We start from the raw sequence: 21,273 nt of genomic DNA, 5'->3' as shown, positions 1-21,273 counted from the left end.
GGGAGGGGTGTGTGGGAGAACAGACAGTGACCCAGGCAGGGGTCGACCTGGAGGGAGGTGGGAGGCTGGGGCCTGAAGGAACACCAAGGGCAGGGCCGGGCCTGGGAGCTCACAGGTGGCAGCATCTCAGTACCTCTGCCTCCCTGACTTACACACCAGGGGACGTGATTTCCTGTTGGCCAAGCACCAGGTGGCATGGTGTGTGGGGCACAGGGCCTGGCTATGGAGCCAGCTAGACCTGGGTTCAAATGCCACCTTATACCTGGGACAGTTACTTAATCTTCCCACGCCTCAGGGTCCTCACCTGTCGTTCAAGGAAATGCCACCTCAGGGAGTGAATGCAGGACGGAAGGGGACAGTGGGTGTGCCCTCCTCCGCCCGCCCTCTGGGTCCCACCGTCCTGGCACATACTGTCGTCCCTCAAGCTTTTCCTCCTGCTCTTACCCCGGTCTGGCCTTCAAGTCCCAGTTCAAAACCACCTCCCCAGACCCTCAGGCAAGGTGTCCTGTGGCCTTAGCTCTCCCACTGTGCTCATGGTTCACTATTGCCCGTCCCGTCTGCCCTTCCAGGCCAGTGGGAGGTTTAGTGGCCTAGGAGCTGCATGTCCTTAGCTGAATTGCCTTACCTTGCTGGGCATCAGTTTAGACAGAAAACAGATAATACCTATCTCATAGGGCTGTTGCTGGACTCAAAAGAGCAAATAAATAAGTGAACAAATAAACGAATGAACAAGTTTTTAAAGTGTCTGGCACAGAGAGGGCATTTTGCAGGTGTTGGCGATTGTTGGCATTGAGCCCATGACCAGTTGGTTAGCACACTGATGCCCAGGTGGACACCGAGTAGGGGCACGAGGTGTGTTTCCTTCCACAGGAAGGAGAGAGAGAAGAGGGAGGGACTGTCTACCACCCCATTTCACAAATTGCCAGAGAGAGGAACGACCAGGCTTCGGAGTCCCACAGAGCCCGAGCATGTCACTGCCTGAGGCCATCAGTCCTGGGCCCCACATTTTCAGACTCCCTGGGTTCCCTGTGCCTGAGGACTTTGTGCCCAAGCAGAGGGGAGCTGGCCAAGGCCCCCGCTGCACACCTGGGAGCGGGGAGGGCAGGTCTCAGCACTGCTCAGGGAGGACAGAGCCCATCTCCTTCCCAGACAGGAAAGCAGGGACTCTCTGGGTGGAAGAAACTGAGGGACACTCAAGATCCCAGCCCACGTGGCCAACCTGAAACTGCTACTTCCCAGGGGTCTGAGAAAGGCCACGTGTGTGTGTAAACCCAAAGGCGGGGGCCTCCCCATCTCCGTCTGCCTCGGACCCCTTCCCGCTCTCTGCGACCCTCCCCACCTCACACTGTGTGTCTCCGTCTCTCTCCCTGTGGGTTCCTCCATCTTCCCTCTGCTTGTCTTCCCTGTCTCTGTCTCACCACCACCCCCACCCTTATCTGGGGAGCAGAGCTGGGCCTGATCTGTGACCACACAGGGCAGCTTCGCAGGGAACGTCTTCAGGCTGTTTCCCTCGCCAGTTAGGAACAAGTATGTTTTGCCAAAAGGCCCACAAATCAATACCCTCCCACCCGCTGTGTGCAATCCCTGGGGTAAATTACTGAGCCGTGACTACCATCCTGGGGAAGACAATTCACTCTCCAAGCCCGAGCCTGAGGCTGTCACTAGAATGTGTCCTCTGGCGGGGCCCCTGCGCCAAGTAAGAGGAAAGTAGGTACCAGTTTCTGAGACCCTCATAGCAATGCCCTGTGGGTCCCCTGCTCAGAGCCAAAAGAAACCTTCACAAGGTTATTCTTTATCTATTTAGAAAAAAAAAGTGTCCATCTGTGTGGAGCCTAATCTTCAAATGCCTTTGCAAACTGCTCCCCAATCTCCTTGAGCCCTGGGCAGTGAGCGAGAGCGGAGGAGGTGAGACAGTTACGAATTTTCCCAGCCACTCCCTGGGTGTCCCTGCAGAAGCCAGCAAAGTTGCAGCAGCGTCTCCAGGAAAACTAAACCCTCTTCACTGCTGCCCACTGAACAACTTTTTAAAAATTTCCAGAAGGCTAAAGATTCACAACCTACCCACTTTTGAGTGATCAGTGGTGTGGCTGTCCCAGCAAACTCTTATGCACCCTTCAAAGCCCAATTGAAATGTCCCTTCTCTTTATGGCTGCCACCACCCGACCCCAGGAGGATCCTGGCAGCTGTTCTCTTGGGTTTTAAAGACGTGGTGCACATGTCCACTTTGCTTCCTGTCCTTCTTCTAGTCTGTGTCCTGCCTGGGGACAGGCCATTGTCCTCCTCATCTTCATCTCCGCAGCACCTAACATAGTGCCTGGTGCATGGTAGGTGCTCGGGGGCATGTTGAATTGAAGGATCTGTGAGGAGGGGACCATGGTTTGCAAAGCGTATGTCGCATCATAAGTTCTAATACCAGGTCAGCACATAGGGCTGGGTATTTAAGATCAGACGCACTTGGAAAACCTAGGGCACTTGTATAATAAGCTCACATCCATAACCTCCCTGGCATTGAGACACCCATGAGGAGGAGAGCTAAGTGTGGCACAACCAAGGAACCGGATCTTGACATCCCCAGGGGACTGCAGAGGAAGGGAGAGGCCTGGATCCTGCCCTAGCATGCACGGCCTCTACTGATGTCACAGCTGCTGGAGGATGAAGTCAACTGCTTCCAGGAGGATTAACTTAGATCCAAACATAAACCCTACTGGGAAATCAGCTCTTAAGAAAGAGAGAGAGATTTAAGACTAGAATGGAAAAGTTTTAGCAAAGCGTGGATGGCAATCAAGATGTCTTCTCTCTCTTGAGAAGGGGCTACAAGGGATGGGGAAGGGAAAAAGGAAGGCAGGTCCCAAACAGGTTGAAAGGAAAGCAATGTAGAAAGAGCCTCCCCTGACCAGAACAGTGAGATGGGGAGAGGGAAAGTGGGCGGGAGGCATATGGATAGGCAGCAATACTTGTGGTTCACATACCATAAAATTCACATATTTAAATTCAACAGTTGGCTGGGCGCAGTGGCTCATGCCTGTAATTCCAGCACTTCGGGAGGCTGAGGCACAATATGTGGTCTTTTGTGACTGGCTTCATTCACTTAGCATATCTTTTCAAGGTTGGTCCATGTTGTGGCATGAATTTATACTTCCCTCCTTTTACTGCTCAGTGATATTCCATTGTATGGACAGACTACATTTTGTTTAAACATTCATCAGTTGAAGGACATTTTGGTCATTTTCACTTTCTGGCTACTATGAATATTGCTGCCATAAACACTTTTGTGTAGGTTTTCATTTCTCTTTCATTCTTATATGCCTAGGAGTGCAATTGTTAGGTTATACGGTAACTCTATATTTAAGCTTTTAAGGAACTTCCAGGCTGTTTTCTGAGGAGGCTGAACCATTTTGGTCCTACCAACAGTAAATGAGGGTTCCAACTTCTCCACTTCCTCATCTACACTTGTGCTTACAGGACTTGTGGATTCTAGCAGTCTTACTGGATATCTCGCTGTGGTTTTCATGTGCATTTCCCTACTGACTAATGACGCTGAGCATCTTGTCATGTGCTTCTTGGCTACTTGTATATCTTTGGAGAAATGTCTATTCAAGTCTTTTGCCTATTTTTCAATTGGGTTGTCTTCTGTTATTGAGTTGTAAGAGTTCTTTATATATCTTAGATGCAAGCCTAGAATCTATACGATTTGCAAATATTTTCTCCTAATCTGTGAGCTGTCTTTTTACTTTCTTGATAGTATTCTTTGAGGCACAAACGTTTTAAATTTTGGCCGGGTGTGGTGGCTCACCAGCACTTGGGAGGCCAAGGCAGATGGATCGATTGAGCCCAGGAGTTCAAGACCAGCTGGGGCAATATGGCAAGATCCTGTCTCTACAAAAAATACAAAAATTAGCCAGGCGTAGTGGCATGCACCTACCGTCCCAGCTACTGAGGAAGCCAAGGTGGGAGGATCGCTTGAGCCCAGGAAGCGGTGAGCCATGATCATGCCACTGCACTCCAACCTGGGCAACAGAGCAAGACTCTGCCTCAAAAAAAAAAAAAAAAAAAAGAACATAGATTTTTTTTTTAAAGGCCAGAAGAAAGCAGACTTCATTAGCTGCTTCCCCTAATTGCCCCTGGACTATGGGGTGTGCTCTGTCCCCTTCTGGGTGCACAGAGCATGTGGGACCCTTTGGGCAGGTACACTCTGAACCCACCAAGACTCAGTTACGTTTGTTTCCAAACCTGCTGATACCAGCAGTACTTATGTAATTACCTGTTAATTAAATTTAATGTAAACCCTCAGAACAGGATTAAAAGGAGTTGGTTTTGTGAAACAAAGTTGAATGTTTGAAGAAGATGGCTGCTCAATTAGTCATGAACAAAATAACTGTATAATGTCAGAGGTATATAAAAATCAGCAAGTATTTGGTGCTAGTTCCTACTTCACTTGACAGATGCAGAAACGGAGAGTCTCAGAAAATGCGTAATGGTGTGGATAACCCAAGAAAGATAAATGAGGGCAGCAGTCAGTGGACCCATAATCCAAGAGAGGTCTTAGCCCTATTATCAAGAGATGGGGGAATACATGCATGCTTAATATGAAAATGAAATGTTTTATGTCGACTTTTTTTTTTTTTGAGATGGAGTTTCGCTCTTGTTGCCCAGGCTGGAGTGCAATGGCACAATCTCGGCTCACCACAACCTCCGCCTCCCAGGTTCAAGCGATTCTCCTGCCTCAGCCTCCCAAGTAGCTCAGATCACATGCATGTGCCACCACGCCTGGCTAGAAATGTTTCATGTCATAACAAAATGTTCAATATGTCTGTATCATTTTTATGATCCCCTCTTTAATAATCTTTGTCAATTGCTGAGCACCCTGTCAGGTCAGATAATACTGGAAAAGCAGGCTTCTTACAAGCACTCAAATAGGAGAGTGGGTACCTTGGCAGGGGAGACAAAATATTATTTTTTTTGTTCTTTTGTTACCATTTAGTATGTTTGAGACGTTCTAATAAGTATGGGTGACTTGTGGTAGGGAAAAAGTATGTAAAATTTCTTTTTGAAGATTCAGATTCCATTACTGCCAGGTAATAAAGGGAAGAAATTCAGAAAGGCTGCTCTGCTGTGGCCAGCATTGTTACTGCAGCCAAGAAAATGCCCCGGTGCCACCAAGATAAACACGCAGGAAACAACATAAATCAATGAGACCATCAGGCTCAACGTTGGTGTGGCGACTTGAACCGAAAGCTAATCAAACGTTGAAACAGATTGCTGAATTTCACTGAAACTCAGACAGGCCCCTTTGCTGAGCTCTTTGGTTAAAGCTACCGGGCACCGTGAGGCAGATATGCTTTTGGGAAGCCGGACTGCTGGTCTAAATGGGTTCAAGGAACATACCAGACAAATCCGGATTTCCCAGGAGAAGGCCAGAATCCAGAGGTTTTTTTTGTTTCTTGAGACAAAGTCTCACTCTGTCCCTCAGGCTGCAGTGCAGTGGCAGGATCAGAGCTCATTGCAACCTTCAACTCCTGGCTCAAGTGATCCCCCCACCTCAGCCGTCCAAGTAGCTGAGACTGTAGATGCACATGCACACCACCCTGCCTGGCTAATACACACACACACACACACACACACACACACACACACATATATTACAGGTGTGAGCCACCACAGCTGGCCCAGAGGTTTTTGTTTGTTTTTGTTTGTTTGTTTTTGTTGTTTTTTTTTTGAGATAGAATCTCACTCTGTCACCCAGGCTGGAGTGTAGCGGAGCAATCTCAGCTCACCGCAAACTGCAACCTCCGCCTTTTGGGTTCAATCAGTTCTCCTACCTCAGCCTTCCAACTGGCTAGGATAACAGGCACGTGCCACCACACCTGGCTAATTTTTGTATTTTCAGTAGAGAAGGGATTTCATCATATGGCCAGGCTGGTCTCAATCTCCTGACCTCAAGCAATCCACCCACCGCGGCCTCCCAAAGTGCTGGTATTACAAGCGTGAGCCATCACACCCGGCCTGGCCCTGAGTATTTTTTAAAAAACACAATGTTATTGCTCTGCTGTGTACAAAATAAGTGATTCAGAGGTCTGTCTCACTGCCCCTAAATCCTGCCCCATTGAACTCGATCCTGCTTTTATATCCCCAGCACCATGCTAGGCTTACAGTAGGTATCTAATAACTGCGTTAAAGCATGAACAAATGCAAGCTTAAGAGTGACTTATCAAGATACCAACTTTGTCCTGTAAACCAGGGCTTCTGAAATGGCCCTTCCACAGCACACCTCCCCGCCCCCATTCCCACGCTGCATTTTCTTATGTTGGAGACACCGTTTGCTAAACCCAACCCTGTCTGAATTAATGAGGACACGGAAATGAAGGGCTTGGGGAGGTAAACATTAAACCGCTTTGGCCCACGCTCTGTGCCAGGCTTCGTACTGGATCCCAGTGAAACACAGGAGGCCTCAGAAAATGCCTGGCCCCGCCCTCCAGACACAATGCCATGGGGAGGTCTGCTGTGGGAGGCGTTTAAACCCAAGGGGAACCGCGTCAGAAAGGCCCAGATAGCCCAAGCTGGGCCTGAAGGAAGAACGGGGTGGGTGCTTGGGACAGACACCCACACATCAGCTCCTGGGACCCCAGGGTGGCAGGAGGCACTTCTGAAGGGCAGCAGTGGGTGTGGCTATTTTCAGCCTCTTTCCTCCTCTCCCCGCACCACCTTCACCCCACCTTGGTCCACACCTGGGGCTGGAGCTTGGGAGTAACGACCATTATCGGGGAGTTGGGAGGCACGTTTTATGCCATCATGAAATCATTGTGGTCCAAGTCAGCCCCAAGCTCGAGGACACGTTCCCTGAAGGCCCCGCTCCCCGTGTAACTCTGAGACGGCTCTGCCCGGTGTGGAGGACGAGCTCTGAAAAGGGTGGGCCTGGGGCTGGGTGACCCAGCCAGCGACGGAAGGAGCAAGTTGTTCTAAAGAACAGGCGCCCACCGTAGGGTCACGGATCCCAGGGAGGCGGCCACTCCCTCTCACGGAGGCCGGCCTGTGTCGGGCTGAACTCCAGCACCTGCGGGGGCGGCGCAGGAGTGGATCGCAGTCAAACTCAGCTCATCTGTGAGCACTGGGCTCCTCTGAGGATGAAAACAGTCTGCAATGCGCTGCAAGCAAGTATAAATCCCTTAGACGCTAATCTGGGTGGGCGCGTGGTGGCGGTGACGAGAGGAACAAATGTTTAAACTCTAACATCCTCCAGAGGGGTCCTGACCCCAATTAGAGGGAGAGAGGAGGAAGGCGAGGGAGGGGGCGGTGGAGGAGCACAAAGACTGGGAGAAGGAAGAGGAGGAAGGGAGAGAAGTGGCGCTCTGGCGTGTCATTTTCATACTACCACGGTGAGGACACGGTACATGTCGTTCTGCTTGGTGATGGAAACACTCCCTGTACCTCACACCCACAAATAAATGCCAGTCCCAGGCATGTGGGGCTCAGCCTGGTTGACCAGTTATCCCAGCTGGACAGAGCTTTTCAGGGACCATTTACACACTCACTGGCTCAGGACACAAACGCCTGCGAGGAGCCCTAGAGGGTTACGCATCTCACAAGTCAGAACCGCCTCCCGATTCAAAGAGGAAGAAAGGCACAAGGGGACTGGGGACTGGTGGACAAAGCTAACATTTGAGGATAAGGGAACGCCTCCCCCGAGACTCAATGGCCAAGCCCTGAATAAGGCACTTGGGCTGTAACGGGGTCAGTCCCATTCCATTTCCCCATCAGTTCAGTCCCATTCCATTTCCCCCCAGTTCAGTCCCATTCCATTTCCCCATCAGTTCAGTCCCATTCCATTTCCCCCCCAGTTCAGTTCCATCCCATCCCCCCCAGTTCAGTCCCATTCCATACCCCCCATTCGGATCCATTCCATCCCTCCCAGTTCAGTCCTATTCTATCTCCCCTAGTTCAGTCCCATTCCATCCCCCCAGTTCAGTCCCATTCCATGCCCCCCAGTTCAGTCCCATTCCATCCCCCTCAGTTCAGTCCCATTCCATCCCCCCCAGTTCAGTCCCATTCCATCCCCCCCAGTTCAGTCCCATTCCATCCCCCCCAGTTCAGTCCCATTCCATCCCCCCCAGTTCAGTCCCATTCCATCCCCCCCAGTTCAGTCCCATTCCATCCCCCCCAATTCAGTCCCATTCCATTTCCCCAGTTCAGTCCCATTCCATTTCCCCATCAGTTCAGTCCCATTCCATTTCCCCCAATTCAGTCCCATTCCATTTCCCCAGTTCAGTCCCATTCCATTTCCCCCAGTTCAGTCCCATTCCATCCCCCCCAGTTCAGTCCCATTCCATCCCCCCAGTTCAGTCCCATTCCATTTTCCCCCAGTTCAGTCCCATTCCATCCCCCCAGTTCAGTCCCATTCCATCCCCCCAGTTCAGTCCCATTCCATCCCCCCCAGTTCAGTCCCATTCCATTTTCCCCCAGTTCAGTCCCATTCCATCCCCCCAGTTCAGTCCCATTCCATCCCCCCGAGTTCAGTCCCATTCCATCCCCCCCAATTCAGTCCCATTCCATTTCCCCCAGTTCAGTCTCATTCCATCCCTGCCAGTTCCGGCATAACAGCTTCTCCCACCACATCCCCAGAGCCTCTTAAGACAAAATACCAGGAGGCTCCCCATGGCCCCCACAACCCCCACATCAGCACTCACTGCTCCCCAACTTTTTCCCCTCACCCCCTCTCAAAGAACAACATGAATGCAGCTGGGCTAGTGTCCTGATGGGAGGCCGCCAGCCCCTGATGGACCAAGGGAGGTCTGAGGACCCCAAGGCATTACACACACACACAGCGCCTGGCTCTCTCTCACACATACACAGACACCCACCCCTCCGGGGCACACAGACACACCCACACACTCACATTTCTATTTATTCCCACAATTATTCCACCCAGTTTGGATCAACAGATCATCTGTGTGCTTGTGTGACTTGGGAAATCTTCCAAAATACGGCGAAATGCTCGCAGTCCTTTGTGGTGGGGGAGGGGTGTCGTACATGGCCATTGTGTTCTACTTTCTTTGTATTTTCTATACTACAGTGAACATGCATGTATCACATTTACAATCAGAAAAAGTTAAAACACAAAAGTTTTTAAAAGTCTTTCTGGATGGGTGCAGTGGCTCACGCCTATAATCCCAGCACTTTGGGAGGCTGAAGTGGGAAGAGCACTTAAGCCCAAGAGTTCAAGACCAGACCAGGCAGCATAGCAAGACCTGTCTCTACAAAAATTAGCTGGGTGTGGTGGCTCGCACCTGTAGTCCCAGCTTCTTGGGAGGCTGAGGTGGGAGGATCGCTTGAGCCTGGGAGGTCGAGGTTGCAGTGAGCCAAGATCATGCCATCACTCCAACCTGGGTGACAGCAAGACCCTGTCTCAAAAAAAAAAAAAAAAAAAGTTTTTCTAAGACAAATAATAAACAGTACCACAGTAGGACACATTCATCTCATCCTGATCCACACAACAGCACTGTGAAGTGGTGCTTCCATGTTACAAATGAAGAAACCCAGGATAAGAGAATTTGAGAGCAGCCCAAGGTCACCCAGCTAGCAAATGGCAAAAATGCAGAGTACAGTATCTTCGCTCCTGGGAAGAAGGTTCCTCTAGTGTGTCCCAAAAAAGAGAGAGACACACACACACAGAGAGACAGAGAGAAAGAGGCAGGCACAGAGATAGAGAGATAGAAACAGAGAGCAAGACAGACAGAAACAGAGAAAGACACACACAGAAAGAGACAGAGACACATAGAGACAGAAACAGACAGGCAGAGAGACACACACAGAAAGAGACAGAGACAACAGACAGGCAGAGAGACACACACAGAAAGAGAGAGAAAAACAGACACATAGAAAGACACAGAGAAAGAGAGAGACAGAGCGCGTCCTGGGAGGAAGGGAAGGGGGAGCAGAGTGCTGTGGGGTGCAGGAAGCCCATCTTACTCATTTGATTATAAAATATTTCTGAGCTGCCAGATGGTTTAATAGCGGCTGCAGATGCCCTGATAGCTTTTCTTCATTTCTTTGCACAGGGCTCCATTTCAGGGCCTGAAGAGTGATATCCAAGAAGCTATTCTGGAGTTCCATAAAGACAATCACTATACAACCGCAGAATAACCGCTTGGTGCATGCGCTTAACAGATGTGCACTGGTTCTGGCTTCCTGGATCAACGGGCCTTATGCTAATCCCGAGGCACCTAGCGGCACTTCGGGGGCCCCCCTTGCTGGCACATGGCCTGCTCAGGCAGGGCTGGGATATGGGCTTGTTACATAATTAATCCTTGGCTCAGGGCAGCTGCACACTGGGCAGAGACGCTGGTGGAGGTGATGCCTGTGGGGAGAGCAAGCATCAAAGACCACGTCCCCAGGGTCCTCTGAGCCGGGAGCCACCGAGCCTTCGAGATCAAAGCTGCAGGGTTAACGAGTTCATTGCAGCTCTCAACTGTCTGCTAGCTGGTTCTGCCTTTTTGTGTTTTGTTTAGTTTTTAATAAGAGAGTCTTCATCCCTGCTCCTTCGACAGCTCAATAACCTGGTTAGAAAGCAACAGATCTGGGCAGGACATGACACACAGCTACCGGTGCTCCTGCTGGGTCTGTAGCCAACGTTCTCCATCCCCCAAGAGGTGCAACCTCCCAGGAGGCATGGAGGCCCGAGCCTCACTCCAGAACTGTTTGCTTAGGAAGAGCACAGCCATGGGCCATGTGTTCAGCCCTGCAGCCTGACCCTCTTCTCTTTCTGCCCTCATCTCTCCTCTCTCCCCTCAGCCCTGAGCCACACCCAGCACAAGAGAACAGCAGAAAGACTTTCTGTGCCGTCTGCCACTGATCTAAAAGTCCCTTCGCAAGGACGGGTTTTGTTTCTGGCCTTAAGATTTAGCCTGGTTCCAGCCCGATCTCTTGGACTTGGCATTGGCCACGCTCAACCCAACGTCTGCAGTCAAAGCAGTGGCAGCTTGCAAACCCATACAGCAGAGGGCCCACCTGAAGCCATCCACACCCTGAAAATCCTCCAGACTTCAAGAAACCTCCAGGTTCAGAAGCGAAAGAAAGGAAGACCCTGGGAACATCAGGAATCACTTGCATGGAAGTCTGTGGGAAACCAGGCTGGCTCACCTGCCTGCTGAGTGGACCACTGTGCAAACACCCACCTCCCACCCAAGAGTCCTGGAGGGAGATACAGTGCTATCAGTTCTTCACACGCTAGTGAGAATTAGCATCATCTTACTCCTAGAAGAGAGTCACTACTCTGAGGATAAGGATCAGCCTTCTCAGCAGAGTGGCAGGGGAAGAGGAGATAAGTAATTTGAACATGGTGTGTTTTATGAGGATGGGGCAGGCCTCCATGGTATGCTAGAGGTCTAGGGTCCTAGGAGAGGCGGAATGGGGCTGTTTACCAACATGAAAGTTATTTTAATATTGTGACAGCACACTCCTTGCCAGTGCACACCCACTGTACATCAGAGCTGCAGGCCCACGCTGGAACGTAGTCAGGGCTGCCCCAGAGCTCTGCCATAGAACAGAGAGAATGACACAGGGTGCCGGAGCTCGGGGAGGACCCCGACTCTACACGCACATCCACAGGCACATCGAGTTTAAAACGTGCAACAATCGCTGGGGGCACTGATATCCCACACGGGAGACAGAAGCTTCAAACCCAGAGCTGGCCATCCCCAGTGCCAGGCCCCGGGGAGCACCATCCTGTCCAAAAAGGGGCCCGGGGATGCAGCGGGGAGAGGTGCCAACTGCCACCCACCACAGGCCACGGACTCCAGCCATGAGATGGACAGACGAAGAGACTCCTCAGAGGCCAGCCAGGACATCTCACGTAGCTACTGAAGGGTGGCCAGCCCAGCCGGGAACAGATGATGCCTCTCTTTGCCCACAAGACCGACTGGGTGACAAAACAAAACTCAACAAGAAAAAATAAGAGGGAGCTCAGCGCACGGTGCAAACCCATGGGGCTCCTCCAGCCGGGCACCTCTGCACATGCTGTTCCCTACGTCTGGAATGCTCTCACCCTGATTTCCTCCCCTGCCAAAAGTCCGGCATCCTGCAAAGCCCAGCACAGCCCAGCACGAGCCCCGCCCCCTGGGAGGCCCCTGCCACCCTCCCCCAGGCTGGGCTGGTCAGTCCTCCTTGCAGCTGCGTTGTTTCTGCATTCCTCCCCGTCGGGCAGCGCGCTGGAGGCCAGGGACTGCACATGTGGCTGTATCCCAGGACCCAGACTAGCTGGCCTTGCACAGAAGGCAGGGCTGTGGCATTCCAGCAGACACTTCCACAAAGAATGCGTGTGCCCCGGAGGCGTGCAAGGCTGGGTCCCCGCCCTGGTCTGTTGCTCATTCAACAGGTTAATGATAACCACCCAGCAAGGAAAATTCTGTCCCAAATCCCACAGTCTCCATCTAAATGAAACAGGGAGCAAAACTTAATTTTTTTATTTTAATTTTTTTTTAGAGACAGGGTCTCATGCTGTCACTGAGGCTGATTGCAGTGGCACAATCAGAGCTCACTGCAGCCTCGATCTCCTGGGCTCAAGTGATCCTCCCAACTTAGCCTCCCAAGTAGCTGGGACTACAGGAGCACACCACCACATCTGGCTAATTTTTTTAAACTTTATCTAGAGATAGAGTCTCACTCTGTTGCCCAGGCTGGCCTCGAAGCAATCCTCAAGCGATCTTCTCACTTTGACCTCCTAAAGCGCTGGGATTACAAGTGTGAGCCAGCATACCCAGCCCAGAGAAACTGAAATAAAGGACCTCTTCAACTTCAAACTTGTGGTCGATCTTTTCAAAACATCTGAATTTCTCCCATGGTAATCAGGAAGGTATTGCTTTTAAGACAGTCACATCTCTTGGGAAGCGCAGGACCCAGCCAACGCCTGCTCTCCTGCCCTCTCCCGCCCTCTCTTGGGGAGTCTTGCAGCGTAGGGCAGGAGGGATTCCTCTCCCCACTTTAGAAGAGCCAATGGCTCACATTTAGGTTTCTGAAGTCCTTCAGCAGCTTTCCTGCGTTGAGGGGAGAGTTTCTGCTTAAAGACCCCAGTCTCTTCCCCCAAAGCCCCACCCGTTGGTCACTCCTGAGCTTAGCTGCAGAGAAGGCTCTCCGTACTTCTGTGTATACATTTGTGCCACAATTTGTTGTTGTTGTTGTTGTTGTTGCTTTTAAAAGAAGGCCTTGCTCTGTTGCCCAGGCTGGAGTGCAGTGCCGCGATCGTGACTCACTGCAGCCTCAACCTCCTGGGTTCAGGTGATCCTCCTGCTTCAGCCTCCTGTGTACAGCATGCACTACCATGCCTGGCTGATTTTTGTATTTTTTGTAGAAATGAGGTTTCACCCTGTTGCCCAAGCTGGTCTCGTACTCCTGGACTCAACTGTTCGACCCACCTCAGCCTCCCAAAGTGCTAGGATGACAGGTGTGAGCCACCGCGACCGGCCACAGTTTCTATTATAAATCTAGACCCTTGAGTGGTCAACCTAGGCTTTAAGAAAAACTGCGCAGGAGAGCCAATTTAAAGCATAATTCCACTGAAAACCTGCCTCCAGACGCATGGAGGGAGGTTAGTTCAGTGGCCATCACATGTCATTTATTCTGAATTTATTACACATCCAATATAGTATCTAGAATGTATAACCGATGTTTTATGAGGACGGGAAAAAAGTGAAATGATTTAATCCAGAGAAGAGGAGTCTGAGGGTTAATTTCATGAATTTAGCATGAGGCATGATTATAAGTGCTGTCTTACCCGGAGGGCAGGAATAGGACAGGGACTCAGGAACAGGGGAGGACAGGCCCCAGGGTGGGCTGCAGGGAAGGGCAGGGATATGGGGGAACTTCAGAGCCCTGCAGTCTGGAGACTTCTTCTCCAACAGTGCTTAGAGAGAAGACGAAATCTGGGCCGAGTGTGGCGGCTCACGCCTGTAATCCCAGCACTTTGGGAGGCCGAGGTGGGCAGATCAGCTTAGGTCAGGAGTTTGAGACCAGCCTGGCCAACATGGTGAAACCCCATCTCTACTAAAATACAAAAATTAGCAGGGCATGGTGGCAGGTGCCTGTAATCACAGCTACTCGGGAGGCTGAGGCAAGAGAATTGCTTGACCATGGAAGGCGGAGGGTGCCGTGAGCCAAGTTTGTGCCACTGCACTCCAGCCTCGGTGACAGAGCAAGATTCCATCTCAAAACAAACAAACAAACAAACAAGAGTTATTGAGCGTTACTGGCCCAGCGCAGTGGCTCACGCCTGTAATCCCAGCACTTTGGGAGGCCGAGGCAGGCGGATGACCTGAGGTCAGGAGTTCAAAACCAGCCTGGCCAACATGGTGAAACCCAGTCTCTACTAAAAATACAAAAAAAAAATTAGCCAGGCGTGGTGGCGGGTGCCTATAATCCCAGCTACTCAGGAGGCTGAGGCAGAAGAATCACTTGAACCCGGGAGGCGAAGGTTGCAGTGAGCCGAGACTGCACCATTGCACTCCAGCCTGGGCGACAGAGTAAAATTCCGTCTCAAAAAAAAAAAAGACTAAATCTGAAAGGAAGCCCTGGCATCTGAAGTGAGAGTTTAAAAGCAAAGCTTTGAGAGCAGCGAGCCTGGGGTTGTGTCCCAGCTCTGCCGCTTACAGACTGTGTGGCCCTGGAAAGTTCAGTCCCCTCTAAGCCTGCATCCCCACAGTGCCAACAGGTATGATACCCCCTCAGGGGGTGTTCCTGCGCCCTCCTACAGAAGACCTCTCAAAGCTGCCTCTTCTACTATCTGAGGGACATTCTGAGTCATCCAACCTTAAAGGCACATTAATAACTACAACATTCCTCCACAAGTCCCTGGAAAACATGTTTATCAAGATAGTGGCGCAGTTCTTAGCAACAGGCCCTAAAATATTGAGGCTGTGCCTTATACTGTTAGAGAGCAGCCCAGACCCTGCACACCAAGACACTCCAGTAATCATTGAAGGAAGCATTAATACTTTTCCTATTCAAGAAAGGAAACTGGGCTCAGAGAGGTTAAGCTGCTTCTCCAAAGGCACACAGCTGGTTGAGGGGCTGAAGTGCACCCTCAGGTCTATCTTCCTTCTGCTTTGTTGGGAGGAGGAGCTGAAGCTGGCAGGGGGTGGGGGAAGCAGTGCAGACATATCCCACCACTGAGTCTAGTTTTGAAGGCTCGAACTATGAGAAACAAGGTAACGTCACAGGGCCACAGGTTTTACCAGATTAACAAGCCAAGTGAAAGAACTCTAGCCCAGTGTCATGAAGCCCAGACTAACCAAGAATCCCCTGAATCTGGAGACAGAGGAAAATGTCTTCCGTCTCCAACCCCCAAACACTTCATACCACACCTGTGATGCTCACTAGGACAAGGAGGAGAGCGCTGGCTCCGCCGGGCGAGTGCAGGGGCTCAGGCTCAATGCGCAGGAACCACAGGAGGCCCACGAGCCCAAGGCCTCTGTTTCGCCAGCCCCATTGCTACGTCCTGCTGGGTATGAGCACGGCAAGCTAGCGCCAAATCTTGCTGTATAACCTCCCACGCTCTGTGCCTCAATTTCCCCATCTGTAAAGCACAAATAAGAGGACCTACTTCATAGGATTGCTGGTTTTTAAACTTTTTACTGTAAAAAAGTTCAAATACGACTGGGAGCAGAGGCTTATGCCTGTAATCCCAGCACTTTGGGAGGCCGAGGCAGGCAGATCACTTGAGGTCAGGAGTTCAAGACCAGCCTGGCCAACACAGTGAAACTCTATCTCTACTAAAAATACAAAAGAATTAGCCAAGCATGGTGGCACACACCTGTAATCCTACCTACTCCAGATGCTGAGGCAGGAGAATCACTTGAGCCTGGGAGGTGGAGGTTGCAGTGAGCTGAGATTGTGCCACTGCCCTCAGCCTGGGTGACAGAGCGAAACCCTATAAACAAAAAAAATTTTTTTGGCCTGGTGCGGTGGCTCATGCCTGTAATCCGAGTACTTTGGGAGGCCAAGGCAGACAGATCACGAGGTCAAGAGATCGAGATGAGGCTGACTCTGGGCGCATGGCCTGTGACTTAGCCCTGCTCCCCAAGAAGCAGTTAAAAAAAAGAGAGAATGAGACCATCCTGGCCAACATGGTGAAACCTTGTCTCTACTAAAAATACAAAAATTAGCTAGGCGTGCTGGCACACCTGTAGTCCCACCTACTCGGGAGGCTGAGGCAGGAGAACTGCTTGAACCTGGGAGGTGGAGGTTACAGTGAGCCAAGATCACACCACTGCACTTCAGCCTGGCAACAGAGCGAGACTCTGTCTCAAAAATATATATATGTATATTTTTCAAATATATATAAAACAGAGAGATGAGTATAATGAATGATGGGCACCCGCTCCTTAGCTTCGTGTACCCAAGTCCTGGCACATGTGTCTGTCTGTGCCCTCACTCCCATCCGCTGCTTCCTGGCAAACACACGGCAGCCACACATCCCTCCATCTCCAGCCCCTTCAGTGTCTCACAGGGCTGTTTTGAGAATTAAATGAGATAACGGGATTAAAGCACTTAGTTACAGTAGTGGGCATGCGGTAAATAAGTACTCAGTAAACCTTAGCTTGTATTCTATGTGATTATCAAATTAGTGACCAAACCCCAGCACTGCACCATGCTTCTGGCTGCCTCCATCTCTGTTTTTTCCTCTATCAAGTGGAGACAATGCCACCTTTCCTGGACACTTTGTGGATATGCCTCAAAGCTCTATGGAATCCATGGGGGTACCCTCCATGCACCCGGTGTCAAGGGGTCTTGCCAAGCTGACTCCGGGTACACGTGGGGTCAGCCCCATAGCTCAGGACTGTGCCTTACTGACTTCATACAGTACTGTGCCCAGTACTTCACCAACACAGTACTGGGCACAGAGTAGTGGCTGAACAATCACAGCTCCCACCCCGTGACACCTGCCCCTGCCAAGTGACCCACAAACTTCATCTCACTGAGTCTCACACCAACCCTACAAAGTGAGAATGAACCCTACTTTACAGATGGGAAGACTGAGACTCAAAGAGGTTACGCAATCTATTTGAAACACCACACAGCTGATATCCAGGCCTCCCTGATCCAAAGTTCACATCCCATTCTCTTATGTTGTCCCCCAATAATTTGTCAGTTTGCTTTGTGTGTTTTTAAGGGTACAATTCAAGGGTGGTTTTCAGTTTATTCACCAGGTCCTACAACCATCACCACTATCTAATTCCAGAACAATTCCATCACCCCCAAAAGAAACCCCGTAACACTTCTAATTCCAGAACACTTTCATCACCCCCAAAAGAAACCCTGTAACACCCCTATCTAATTCCAGAACACTTTCATTACCCCTAAAAGAAACCCCATACCACCACTATCCAATTCCAGAACATTTCCATCACCCCCCAAAAAAACCCCATAACACCCCTATTTAATTCCAGAACACTTCCACCACCCCCAAAAGAAACCCTGTAACACCCCTATCTAATTCCAGAATACTCAGAATACTTCCATTACCCCCAAAAGAAACCCTGCACCCCTCAGGAGCCGCTCCCCATCCCTCCTCCCCACTCCCTGCAATCACGAATCTATTTTCTGTCTCTTTAGAATTGCCTATTCTGCAGAGCTCACGTACACAGAATGATACAATGTGGTCTTCTAAATGCGCCACTTCTAAAAAAGTCACCCTCCTTCATAAACAGCCACCTCTCTGCAGTTCTGTTGACTAACAGGATTTATGGAGCTCCCCTGACTTTCTCTAAAAATAGTAAATCCCCTCCCCAGGTCCAATGATAGTCAGTGATACCTAAATACAGACTAAGCCGGTGCAGCCACGGGCGACCCATCCTCAGAGGGCAGGCTCGGAGGCCCTGCCGGGAACACTGACATAGAGACCGTAAGGACCAGCCCGCACCTCCCGGGGAACTGAGAAACCAGCCACTGAGCACAGGGAAGAACAGGGCATGAGAGCAGGGAGGGAAGGCTGGGACGGAAGGGGCTGGGGGAAGATCTTAACCACAGCCCCCAAAGGCCAGAGTGGAGGAGAAAGAGCCCAGAACTGAGCAGGGGCCAGGACCTGGCCTGATCCCCAGCTGTGCAGCCCTGAGCGCGTTTCTCAGCCTCTCTGAGCCTCAGGCACCTTGTCAGTGGAGGAGTGGAGAAACACCTGTAACTCCAAACCCCACAGGGAGGCTGTGAGCAGTAAATAAAACATGGAAGTAATTTGAAAACTATCGAGCGAGCTATGCTGTTGTAGTGAGGGTGGGCAACCGGGGCGGGGGGTCAGGAGGATTTCTACCTAATAATGTTGTTCTTCTTTTTAAAATGGCCATCAGGAGGAATAATTACCTATGATTCGCAGCAAATGTAGTGACAGTTAGAATCTAGCTGGCATAATAAATAGTAAATACAAATATGCATATTCCTAACGCAGCAATTCTACTTGTAAGGATACATGTGGAGACATGAAAGGAGGTGGGGGCAGCTGCTCATCGCAGCACGTGGTGGGTGGTCTTGGCTCAAAATCCCCCCTGCCTGGCCTCCCTATGGGAGGAGTATACTTCCCACCCCACTGACATCAGCTGGGCCACAGGGTTTGCTTCAGGCAATGCAATGTGATGGGAACTGACATGCAGCCCATGTCCATTCCCACTTCTGAGCAGAAGCTTTGAGAAGTATATTGTTCCTGCCCGGTCCAGTGGCTCGCACCTGTAATCCCAGCACTTTGGGAGGCTAAGGTGAGAGGATCACTTGAGGCCAGGAGTACAAGAACAGTCTGGGCAACATAATAAGACCTACATCTCTACAAAAAATATAAAAAGTAAAAATTACCCAGGTGTGGTGGTGCGCACCTGTAGTCTCAGCTACTCGGGAAGCTGAGGTGGGAAGATCAGTTGTGTCCAGGAGTCCGAGGCTGCAGTGAGCTATGATGTACCACAGCACCGCAGCCTGGGTGCCACAGCAATATCCTGTCTCTAAAAGAGAAAAAAAATAGAATTATGTTGTTCCACCATCTTTTTTCCCTCTGCCACGAGACCAGCAATGTCTCAGACGGGACTGCTCTGAAAGCCTGGCTCCTGAGGGACAATGTCATAGAGCAGAGCCACAGTCAACAGGTGACAGTCATGTCACTTGAGGGACAAATAAATCTTCATTGCTGCAAACACTAAGACTTGGAGGTCATTGGTATCAGAGCATTGCCCAGCTGACTGACACACAGTCATGTTCCCATTAATGCAAAAGTGCAAACAACCTACATGTCCACCGGAATAAATAAATGACCCATCTCCACAATGGAATGCCAATAAAATGAAGTATACATCGGCATAGAAGAACATTCTCAACACTCTGCTAGCTGAAAAAAAGCCAAGTGTAAAATAGCACTAACTGACAAAGGATTAGTCTCTAGAGTGAAAAAAAAGAAAAACTACAAATCACTAAGAAAAAGATAATCCACCCAAAAAGAGATTGGACAAAGGATATGAACATGCAATTAGCTTACAGCAGAGGATATGAACATGCAATTAATTTGCAGCAGAGGAAAGCAGAAAGGATAACAATGTATTGAAAATACGTCCAACCTCACTAGAACTTAGGGAAGTACAAATTCAAATAATCATGAGCTAATATTTCACACCCATTAGAGTGTTCTGATGGTAAAGTCTGACAACGCAAGTGCTGGAGAGGTATGAGGAAAAGGAACTCATTGACCCTTGCAGAGAGGAGTGAAGCTGCCACAAACTCCTTGGAGATGAATTTAGTAACAACAGTACTGTTGAGCGTGAGAATACCATAGTACCTGGCAATTCCACTGCTAAATATTCTAGACCCCTAAGGAATTCTCAGGGTATATTCATATTGGTTATCTATTGCCGTTTAACAAATTACACCCCAAAAGTCAGCAGCCTAAAACAATAAACATATCTCACAGTTTCTCTGGGCCTGGAATCTGGCTCAAGGCCTCTCAAGAGGTTCCCCTTGGCTGTTTTCAGGGCAGCAGTCTCATCTGAAGCCTCGACTGGGAAGGGGGAGCAGGTAGAGATCTGCTTTCAAGCCCACTCACATGGTTGTTGGCAGCCCTCAGTCCCCTGCCATGTGGGTCTCTCCACAGGACTGCCTTGAGACAAGGCATCTGGCTCCTTCCAGGGTTGGCAATCTGAGAGGGCAACAGAGAACACCCAAGCTGACAGTTGCAATCTTTTCATAACCTGATGTCAGAAGTGATATCCCATCCCTCTGGCTGTGTGCTATTTGTTAGAATCAAGTCAGTTAATCCAGCCCACACCTGACAGAAGGGATTATACAAGGGTGTGAAGACCAGGATGCAGGGACCAGTGGCGGCATCTTAGAGGCTTCCTTCCATGGTCAGTGCTCAAGGATAATCAATATTCATTATGGCACTCTTCTTCATAGTGAAAAAATGGAAGTGACCTAACTGTATGTGACTAGGGAAACGATGGCTTATTAAGACAATGGGCCAGGCATGGTGGTTCATGCCTGTAATTCCAGCACTTTGGGAGGCCGAGATAGGTGGATCGCTTGCACTCAGAAATTCAAGACCAGCCTGGGTAATCTGGCAAAACTCTGTCTCTATAAAAAATACAAAAATTAGCTGGGCGTGGTGGCATGTGCCTGTAGTCCTAGCTACCTGGGAGGCTGAGGTGGGAAGATCGCTTGAGCCTGGGAGGTGGAGGTTGCACTGAGCCAAGATCGTGCCACTGCACTCTAGCCTGGGTGACAGAGCGAGACCCTGCCTCAAAAAAAGAAAATAAAAAAGACAATGGAATTCTATAGAGCAGTTAAAAAGGAGGAAAAAGAAGACCATGAACCACATCTATGTATCAACATAGATACAGCTTAAAAATTGTTGACAAAGGAGTCAAGAACAAATTACAAACTTATGTATATATACCATTTCTGAATATTTCTTTCTGTTTTCTCCTTTTTTTTTTTTTTTTTTACAGACAAGGTCTCACTCCGTCATCCAGGCTGGAGTACAGTGGCATGACCACAGATCACTATAGCCTCAAACTCCTGGGCTCAGGAGAGCCTCCCACCTCAGCCTCCTGAAGAGCTGGGACTACGGGCACATGACACTGTACCCGCCTAAGTGTTGTTGGTTTTGTTTCTAAAAAAAAAAAAAAAAAAACAGGGTCTTGCTTTGTTGCCCAGGCTGGTCTTGAATTCCAGGACTCAAGCAATCCTCCTGCCTCAGCCTCCCAAAGAGCTGGGATTACAGGCATGAGCCGCCATGCCTGGGCTACCATTTATGAGTATTTCTAA

The 21,273-nt window shown here is 50.0% G+C and overlaps 1 protein-coding gene across 6 annotated transcripts in view; it reads right to left on the bottom strand.

The window, feature by feature from the left end:
• Positions 1-21,273, bottom strand: part of HPCAL1 (hippocalcin like 1) — a 121,023-nt gene that overhangs the window by 66,400 nt on the left and 33,350 nt on the right. The window contains exon 1 of one of the 6 annotated variants that reach the window (XM_064363843.1): positions 18,823-18,958. The exons of 4 other annotated variants lie outside the window; for them this stretch is intronic. The gene's annotated coding sequence lies outside the window, so the exon portion shown is untranslated. Of the gene's footprint in view, positions 1-17,626; positions 17,645-18,822; positions 18,959-21,273 lie in introns of those variants that run through there. One more of the 6 variants, XM_012438834.2, reaches the window with a different exon arrangement.

The sequence above is a fragment of the Aotus nancymaae genome, unplaced genomic scaffold, assembly GCF_030222135.1.
Source record: "Aotus nancymaae isolate 86718 unplaced genomic scaffold, 86718_ANA_hifiasm-v0.15.2.pri h1tg000057l, whole genome shotgun sequence".
Classification (NCBI taxonomy): Eukaryota; Metazoa; Chordata; class Mammalia; order Primates; family Aotidae; genus Aotus; species Aotus nancymaae.
This window is presented reverse-complemented; position numbering and strand designations above follow the sequence as displayed.